Here is a 10,000-nt window from a genome sequence, read left to right on the forward strand (position 1 = left end):
ATTACGAGATCTATTATTCTAGAGAATAATGCATATAAATGCATATATGCATATAAATACAAAAGTAAATCAAATCTTATCCTTGTATAATATACAAGCTGATGTGAGATCCCTGTCTACAGGTGGACTGGAACTATTATCCAGTAGGCAGTCTACTGTATTTTATCAAACCGTTATTAGTATAATAGATCTCGTAATAATTTTGCAAAAATAATGGCATTTACTATTTTTAAAAGATTATTAGCAAATTTACACAAATGGTGCATTCGGAAGACAAAACCAATTTTTCACTTTTGACAATTGAGCACCTGCTACATCCAGATTCTAGGGAGGAAAGGAAGGACGATCTTACTGGATCCCATAGCCTCTCCGAGGCACAAACCTGGCTTTTACATAACCCCCCCCCCCCTGCACCCGAGCTTTTTAAAATAGTAAATGCCACTATTTTTGCAAAATTATTACGAGATCTATTATTCTAATAAGAGTTTGATAAAATACAAACCCTGGGGCCATAGAACGGCTATTTAATCCCCTTGAACGGACCTGTGCATGGGCCACTGAGGCATCGAAAAAAAACAGACCGGCTTGGGAAAAAAGCAAAATTGCCGGTCTATGGCCCAGCTGATGGCTGTGCATGAATGGCTAATGGCTGTTAGTTATGGAGCTAGGTTAGACTATGTATGTTTAAATCTCTGATTTAAACAGAGCCAGTGTTCAGTCAAATAACTGAATTTATCAAATCTTATCCTTGTATAATATACAAGCTGATGTGAGATCCCTGTCTACAGGTGGACTGGAACTATTATCCAGTAGGCAGTCTACTGTATTTTATCAAACCGTTATTAGTATAATAGATCTCGTAATAATTTTGCAAAAATAATGACATTTACTATTTTTAAAAGATTATTAGCAAATTTACAGAAATGGTGCATTCGGAAGACAAAACCAATTTTTCACTTTTGACAATTGAGCACCTGCTACATCCAGATTCTAGGGAGGAAAGGAAGGACGATCTTACTGGATCCCATAGCCTCTCCGAGGCACAAACCAGGCTTTTACATAACCCCCCCCCCTGCACCCGAGCTTTTTAAAATAGTAAATGCCATTATTTTTGCAAAATTATTACGAGATCTATTATACTAATAACGGTAAATAAATAATAAATAGTAAATAAATCAAAATCAGTTACATTATTTTATCTTATTCATAGCATAAATGTTCTCGAAGATTACTAAAAAGAAATTGAATTAAACTACAGCAAATTGGCAAACTTTACCTTGTATCTGTTTCCACCGAGTTTGTTTGGGGCGTTCTTCAACATATCAGCAATACTTGTCTCAACATCTCTTTCAGTTGCATTAGTGTGGGTGTTGATACAGGCTTCTGGAAATTTATAAGAATTAATTAATATATATAATTATAATTCACTTTGCTATTCCCCATTCCACAGTCCTCTCGTCCTTCCCACTTCCCTGTCCCCACATCATCCCCACTATTCCCACTTCCCTGTCCCATCGTCCTCCTTACCATTTTCCCCTCCCCTGTCCTTCTTCCTCCCCCACCATCTCCCATTCACCTGTCCCTTTGTCCTCCCCAGCATTCCCCTGTCCCCACCATCCCCAACTCCCCAGTCCCCTCGTCCTCCCCACCATTACCCTCTCCTCTGTCCCCTCGTCTTCCCCACCATACCCCCCTCTCGTCCTCCCCACCATTCCAAACTACCTCATCCGATGCATTCTATAATGGTCTGATGCTTCCATCAGAAAATTGGGAACATCAAATGATCTGATATTCCCATCACTGAAAAATAAGAACAGCTAAAAAAATGAAATGAAAAAAATAAAAAAATAAACTATACTCATGAAATGAACAGTATGGTAAACAACACAGCTCAATTTCAATGCAATGTCACACAAAATTATTAAATCGAAATGAAAATAAATTGAAATCTATGAAAATTCAAATTATCAATACAATCGGAAATATTGAAATAATATCGCAACATAATATAGTGTGGGTTGCTCTTACGTGCAACAGACGGTGCTGTTTTTCAAAAAAGGCATGGTTTTACCTGTCACAAGTGTGGCATCTATACTTATACTCACGAAATGAACGGTATGGTAAACAACATAGCTCAATTGCAATGCAATGTCACAATAACATTTAATAACAATAACATTTAAATATACTTTAAGATATAATCTAGAAGAAAATAAGAACATTGAAACGGTTCATGAACTCGATTTCAATAAAGGACACTATGGGGAACTTTGAAAAACAGTTAATGAGTATAATTAGACAGACTTGTTGCTAGGCAGAGGAGTAAATAATGAGATATATGGCAAATTTTGCAAAATATACGGCACACAAACATTCATACCCAAACAAAGCAAAATGCTAGGTAAGAACAAAGCAGTTGGCCCGTAGGGGAAAGGAGATACCCACAAGACTGGAATACAAGTCATTAACAAGCACACAAGTACTACACTACACAACAACCGCACTACTACCAGAACTGGACGAATCACTACCAAAACAACACATTGCACATCACTACCAAAACAACACAACACAACACAAGCATTGGCAAAGAATTATAGACCAGTTGCACTAACATCCCACATAATAAAATTATTTGAGAGTGATCAGGAGTCAGATTACTAGTTTTATAGAGACCAATGACCTCCACAATCCAGGCCAACAAGGATTTAGAGCAGTTTCTATGATCGAGCCACTGAGATCTATAAAGAATTCTGATCAAGAAAGAGATCTAGGGGTGGTTTTAGATAGAAAACTATAACCTGAGGATCATATTAAGAACATTCTGCGAGGGGCCTATGCTACACTTTTTAACTTTAGAATTGCTTTTAAATACATAGGTCAAAAAGTTTTAAAAGTTTTAAAAGTTTTTTAAACCTCTCGTGTATCATGAGTGTGTTAAAGCATCAGATGGTGCATTCAGATGATGAATATTACCTAGTTCCTTCATCTGGGAAGAATGAACACATATTGGTGCATTCGGATGATAAAAACTAACTACTGTAGTTTAATTGATCAACAGACTGTATATCATATGCAGACTGTATGTGGATCTGCGGGCCACTCCAAACAACAGCCTGGTGGACCAAGCTCCACCAGGGCTAAAGCACAAAGTGATATAGATGTGATAGAGAAACTAGGTCAAATGGAGGAGTAGGTCTGTATATTAAACAGCACCTGACGTGCACAGAGCTACTAAACTCAATGTGGTGGTAGAGTGGTGGGGGGGGGGAAACATTGCAGAAAAAAACAAAAATACAATTTGGTCAACAAAACAGCATTGTTTAAAATAGAAGACATGGGTTGTCATTTTGGGGGTAAGGTAGGTTACATTGAGTTAATTAGTTAGTACTTAGTTTTTATCTTAAACTGGTTGGGAGAGGTACAGTGTTGCTGTGCTGGTGAAAGAACACCTAAAGGTAAATTAAATAATGATTGCGAATCCACAAGAAGTTGACATAATATCGCTAGAGATCTGCAATCAGGATGATAAACTTTCCTTAAAGAATTTGACAAACACTTGCTGATAGGACATGAAGTAAATGAAATGTATGTCAAGTTTTGTGAAATATATGATAAAAGCACAACAAAATTTGTACCAAAGGAGAGATGCAGAACTAGGAAAAGGGGTTTGTTCAACAGAAATTGCGAGAGGGCCTGAGACCCAAACACACACAAATGGAATCAATATATAGCAAGAGGCCAAACCCCCAAACATACAAGCGATGCAAAGATGCGAGAAACAGCAGCAGCATTAAGGAGAGGGACTTAAGGACCATAAATAAAGTGTGAAAATAAACTCGAGTAAATTTTTTTAACTACTCTCGACAGTGAAGAAAAACAAATATTCAGACGATTTGTGTTAGAATCATTAATCTTACACTTTCGGTCATATTCAACAACACAAATACATACACACACATTCCTGTTGCTGTAGCAAGTGAAGAATTACACACACAGATCACAATAACGTGATGCATCAAATGAACAAATCCACAAGGGCCGTGACGAGGATTCGAACCTGCGTCCGGGAGCATCCCAGACACTGCCTTAATCGACTGAGCTACAACAGGGTAAAAGGGTTGAAACCGAAGTTCTACTGAACTTACTGGATCCCATAGCCTCTCCGAGGCACAAACCAGGCTTTTACACAACCCCCCCCCCCTGCACCCGAGCTATGTCAACAGGCCGTTCTCCCTCTTCGCCCTTCCGAATGCACCATATCAGTAAATTTTTTAATAATCTTTTAAAAATAGTAAATGCCACTATTTTTGCAAAATTATTACGAGATCTATTATTCTATAGAATAATGCATATAAATGCATATATGCATATAAATACAAAACATAAATACAAAAGTAAATGTAAATAATTTTACCTTGCACCTAGATCCACCAAGCCTGTATGGCGCGCGTTTCAGTACTTCGGAAATCTAGAACTATCTTGAATCTCTAATCTGCAATGAAACAATACATATTATTGCACTTACCAAAACATGGATGAATGTAGAAAATACAGAACTATTAGCTGAATATCAAATAAATGGATTTAATCTATTTCACACAGATAGATATATTACACCGTGTATATTAGGTAATACCTAACATACACGCCTCCACACACACTACATTTGAAATGTAGTCTCAAAAAGACTACATTTCAACAGCAAAGATTACTCCATAAAAAAATAATTAAATTATTGACCAACATGAGAGAGGGTTAGCCAACATGAGGGTTGTGTTGATTGCCTGAAAATATTTAAATTGTGTAATGTATTGAATGGCATTTTTCAAGTTACAACATTTTTTAAATTACTGAACTAGGTTCTAGGCTTTGCTAGGCTTAATTCAATTATTACAGATAAGCCTAACCTAGCCTAGAACCCAGTGGGTTTTCTTCCTATTGGGGAGTGTTGTACATGCCTCGCCTCCACATACACACTAGCACAGCCAGGCCTCGCCTCCACATACACACTAGCACAGCCAGGCCTCGCCTCCACATACACCAGCACTGCCAGGCCTCGCCTCCACATACACACTAGCACAGCCAGGCCTCGCCTCCACATACACCAGCACTGCCAGGCCTCGCCTCCACATACACACTAGCACAGCCAGGCCTCGCCTCCACATACACACTAGCACAGCCAGGCCTCGCCTCCACATACACCAGCACTGCCAGGCCTCGCCTCCACATACTCACCAGCACAGCCAGGCCTCGCCTCCACATACACCAGCACTGCCAGGCCTCGCCTCGCCTCCACATACACCAGCACTGCCAGGCCTCGCCTCCACATTTAAACCAACCAAGCCCACAAATACGTTAACATGGACCAGCATTACACCGTCTAACATACTCTGTCAGATGTAACAACTAAATTTGTGAATTCAAGACCAAATCTATTGTATAACACAGTGTTAGTACGAGAAAAACATTACTTACATTCGAAGCCATGTTTTAAAATGGCAGCGGTCTTGTACTGACGCTCCAAACTGTGTGTTCGTTTGCGTATGATGAACGTGTGACAATTTACTACAACAATTATTTAATTATTCTTATTCTTTATTTTAATATTTTTAGGGTACATGAAATTTCAAACTTATTTGCACACAATAATATAATTGCATTGTCATAACCTTTATATATTACGGAAAATACGATGACATGAACGAAGTCAAAGTGAAGTTGAAGTCAAAGTCATTCGCCGAACGTATTAGTCATTTTTTTTCATACATACATAGTTGATTTACAAACATAATGTTGGATTTATAGATAGAGCTAGTGCATACAATACCTAAAGCCACTATAGTAGGCCTATATAGCATTTCAGGCAACCGGGCAGTATATATGGACCCCTTACTCAAATCTCTGAATATGTTAGATATTAAGTCCCTGCACATACTCTCATGTGTATTTTATATATATAAAACGCTGCACTGTAATGTCAATCCTGACCTTAAAAGCTTCCTAGAAGGTTGTAACAGATCCCATGAGCACCACACCAGAAACAAATACCTATTTGATATTCCAAGAGTACGACTTAGTCAAACTAGAAATGCTTTACAAATCAAGAGACCTCGAATGTGGAATGACCTTCCCAATTATGTTAAAAACTGTACCTCTCCCAACCAGTTTAAGATAAATAAAGATAAATTTATAAGTTAAGAAAAATTCCACAAATCAACAACCCTGTTACTGACCCTGTATTTACCCAAGTCTTTCCTAAATCTAAACTTATCCAATTTATACCCATTGTTTCGTGTTCTATCTTGTGTTGACAATTTTAATACCCTATTAATATCCCCTTTGTTATATCTATTCAGGAAATTGTGGTTGATCTCGAACCCATTGATAATGTGACGACTTATACAGAATTTTGTAACTATATCATCAAGATTGTAACCAGCTTAGCTAAATGTAGTGTGGGGTTCAGTCCCTAAGCCCATATATGTGCCTCTCTAACCATTTAGGTTACAGGGCAAAAACATAAAAACAAAGGTAACTGCAGAAGGCCTATTGGCCCATACCAGGCAGCTCCTATCTATAACAGATAAACACTAAGTACTACCTAATTAACTCAATGTAACCTACCAACCTAACCCCCAAAATGTCAATCCATATCTTTTATTTTAAACAATGCTGTTTTGTTGACCAAATTGTATTTTTACTCTTTTTCTGTCATGTTTCTCCCACCCCTGTTTTTTCCCTTTTTTCTTATTTTTTCTCAACATAATTCATACTTTAATTATGCGGATCAGGACATCACCTGATCAAACACATCAAACATCGTTTGACCACCATCAAACACACACATTTCGTGTGTGTTTGACGCTCACTGATATGTACCAGCGTTGTTTTATATATGGTGCTATTCTATCTTACGCTTTGTTGCTCTTTTTTACCTACGGGCTCATAGAACATTCTATTGCGAAAACATTGGCACAAAAATGAATGACGTACATACAATAATAATGTCAGGACAGTGATATAATTATAAACTTTCAAAGCACTGTATCGCCCATGTGTCGTCTTGTCACCAATACTGGGTAACAGTTCCGCCACTTCCCACACTCTTGCGGGTGGGCAGCGACCATTATTCTACGTTTATATTCATATCACCGTGTTGGGAATTTCATTGCGAGTACATTGATACCAAAATTAACGCTGTAGGACAAGTGTGGAAGTGATAACAATCCCAAGAGTAAAAACATTTTGTTGCTCTTGGGCACTCACGGCGAGTCATCTACGTAGGTATTTATTGGGTGCTGGTATTCATATAACTTTTGGTGACCGTTTTTGCTGATTTTCTTCTAGAGAATGTTATTGCGAACACGTTGGTACCAAAATGAAATACATAGCTCGAGAACTAAGGTCAGGAGAGTAAAAAGAGTATACACATTTTTGTTTTGACGCTTAATTAAGGTTATTGTGAGTACTCATCGCCTGCCTAGAAACTGGAACTAGTAATTCCATCTATCATACATATCATACAAGAGGAGCCACACATCTATGGATCATCCAATAAAATCAGCAGACTTCTAGATGTTACTACTGCTCGGCTTAGACTCGGTTACAAGTATCTCTGGGAATTCTCATTATCTGCTGATGTAGACCTGACCAAATGTAAACTGTGTCAACAAAATTATTCGCACACCCTCCGTCACTATGTGATGGAGTGCGAAAAGATACATGAATTTAGAGACAATTCTATAACCAATGTTCCAGCGATGTGTCAATATTTCATTCAAAATGATCTGCTACCAGAAATTTTAGCCAAATATCCCCAGTTTGCTAACTGTAGATAACAACTAAGTGATTGTAACCTATCCACCGCTGCCCACTGGATGGGGGACGGTGTGCAGGACAAACATATAAATTTTGATACTAGCTCTCCACATATGTCAGTTGCTTAATTTAGAACCTGTACTTGAGGTCGATCTCGAACCCATTGTTGATGTGATGACTTATATTGAATTTTGTAACTAGCTCATCAAGATTGTAACTTGCTTAGCTAAATGAATTGTGGGGTTCAGTCCCTGAGCCCATTATGTGCCTCTGTAACCCTTTCCACAACCGCCCACAAGATGGGTATGGGGTGCATAATGGGGTGGGGTGTCTTGGCCAAACGTGCCACATCAAAACCACAAGTTGACATTGAATGTGAATTAACAATGAGACAAGTAAGATTTATACTAATACATTTATACTAACTCTGTTGAGCGTTGACCATTTATACATCAAATCTGTTGATGTGAGCACTTTAGTTTAGTCTGCCGTTTAAAGAAAAAAAGAGCATATCAATGGTATATCACAGAAAACGAATTTATCATAAACTCATGTATTTGTCTTATCATATTGAACTGCATTCATATTTTTAATATATAACAATATGAATATACAAATTTCTGTAAATCCCCTACCTTGTTGGAATCTGTGGAAATGAATGAGCAAATGTGCTGGCTGAAGGCGCTGAAGGAAACCACATTGGTTTCATTTTGGATACAAATGTCCATGGAAATTCAAAATGGAAACTAATTATATAGTTGAACCTGCAGAGACGAGTTTAAGAATCTGTGTTGAGAGTGATGGACACAGCCTTCACAATTATACTTCAGAGAATGTAAACATCTAAGAGTCATTAGAAATATGTGTAGAATAATAAACCCTACATTGTTTGAGTTAGGGAAAACACCATTTGTGATATATAGATACTATAGCTGTTCCTAAAGATTCACCCTTTTTTGCAGCAGCAAGATAACATATAAGATTTTAAGAGTTGACGAATGTTAATATTCTTGTTTGATAAACTGTGAACTTGAGACATAGTTAATAAGAACATATTAACACAACAAAATGTTTTCAAAATCCTTAACACCACTTTCCAGCAACTTATATAATTTATATAAATTATTTTAGAGAATAATACATAAATTATATATTTAAACATGATATAGTGTTTAGTGGAATGTATAAGGAGTCAAATTGTGTTAAAAAGAGCAATTTTTAGAAAATTTGGAAAAATACTTTTTTCTGTTCAAATTATAACTAAATGGATTATAAAGGTTTCACTCAGCCAATATATATCATTCACAATTTATTAATGAATTTTACAAAAAAACACCATAAATTTTATATTTAAACATGTAAAAACTATTTGTTTTACATTTGGAAGAAAATAATTGTAGAAAAACAATTTATAATTAAACCTTTGTGTTTGGATTTTTTGAGTAAAAGTTTCTCAAAGGCTCTCCTGCACCATTCTCAATGCAAATCATTCCCACACCTATGGCAAGAGATAGGCGAACGTTGTGTAGATGATTTGTGTTTGCTGGGTATTGCCAAACAGAATATAAAACGTTTTGTCAATGTTAAGGGTGAGTTTGTTGGCAGTTAGCCAAAGATGGACTTTCTCTAGCTCAGTATTTACTGTGGCATTTAGAGCAAGGGGGTCAGGACTGGAGTAAATGAAGGTTGTGTCGTCAGCAAATAGAATTGGTTTGAGGTGTTGGGAGGCATTTGGAAGGTCATTAATGTAGATGAGAAAGAGGAGAGGGCCAAGTATGCTGCCCTGAGGAACACCAATGTTGATGGGTAGGGTGGGAGAAATTGTATTATTCACAGAAACATACTGGAGCCTGTCAGTAAGATAAGATTTGAGGTATTGCAGGGAGTGTCCTCTGATTTGAGGTATTGCAGGGAGTGTCCTCTGATTTGAGGTATTGCAGGGAGTGTCCTCTGATTTGAGGTATTGCAGGGAGTGTCCTCTGATTTGAGGTATTGCAGGGAGTGTCCTCTGATTTGAGGTATTGCAGGGAGTGTCCTCTGGACCATAGTGTTTGACCATACTACTCTCAGCCACCCTCCTCCTCTCCCTCTCCCCTCTCACTGTATCTCTCTCTCTCTCTCTCTCTCTCTCTCTCTCTCTCTCTCTCTCTCTCTCTTGCTCTCCCACCTCCCTCCCTCC

The sequence above is a fragment of the Procambarus clarkii genome, chromosome 17 (genome assembly GCF_040958095.1).
Source record: "Procambarus clarkii isolate CNS0578487 chromosome 17, FALCON_Pclarkii_2.0, whole genome shotgun sequence".
In the NCBI taxonomy this organism is placed as follows: domain Eukaryota; kingdom Metazoa; phylum Arthropoda; class Malacostraca; order Decapoda; family Cambaridae; genus Procambarus; species Procambarus clarkii.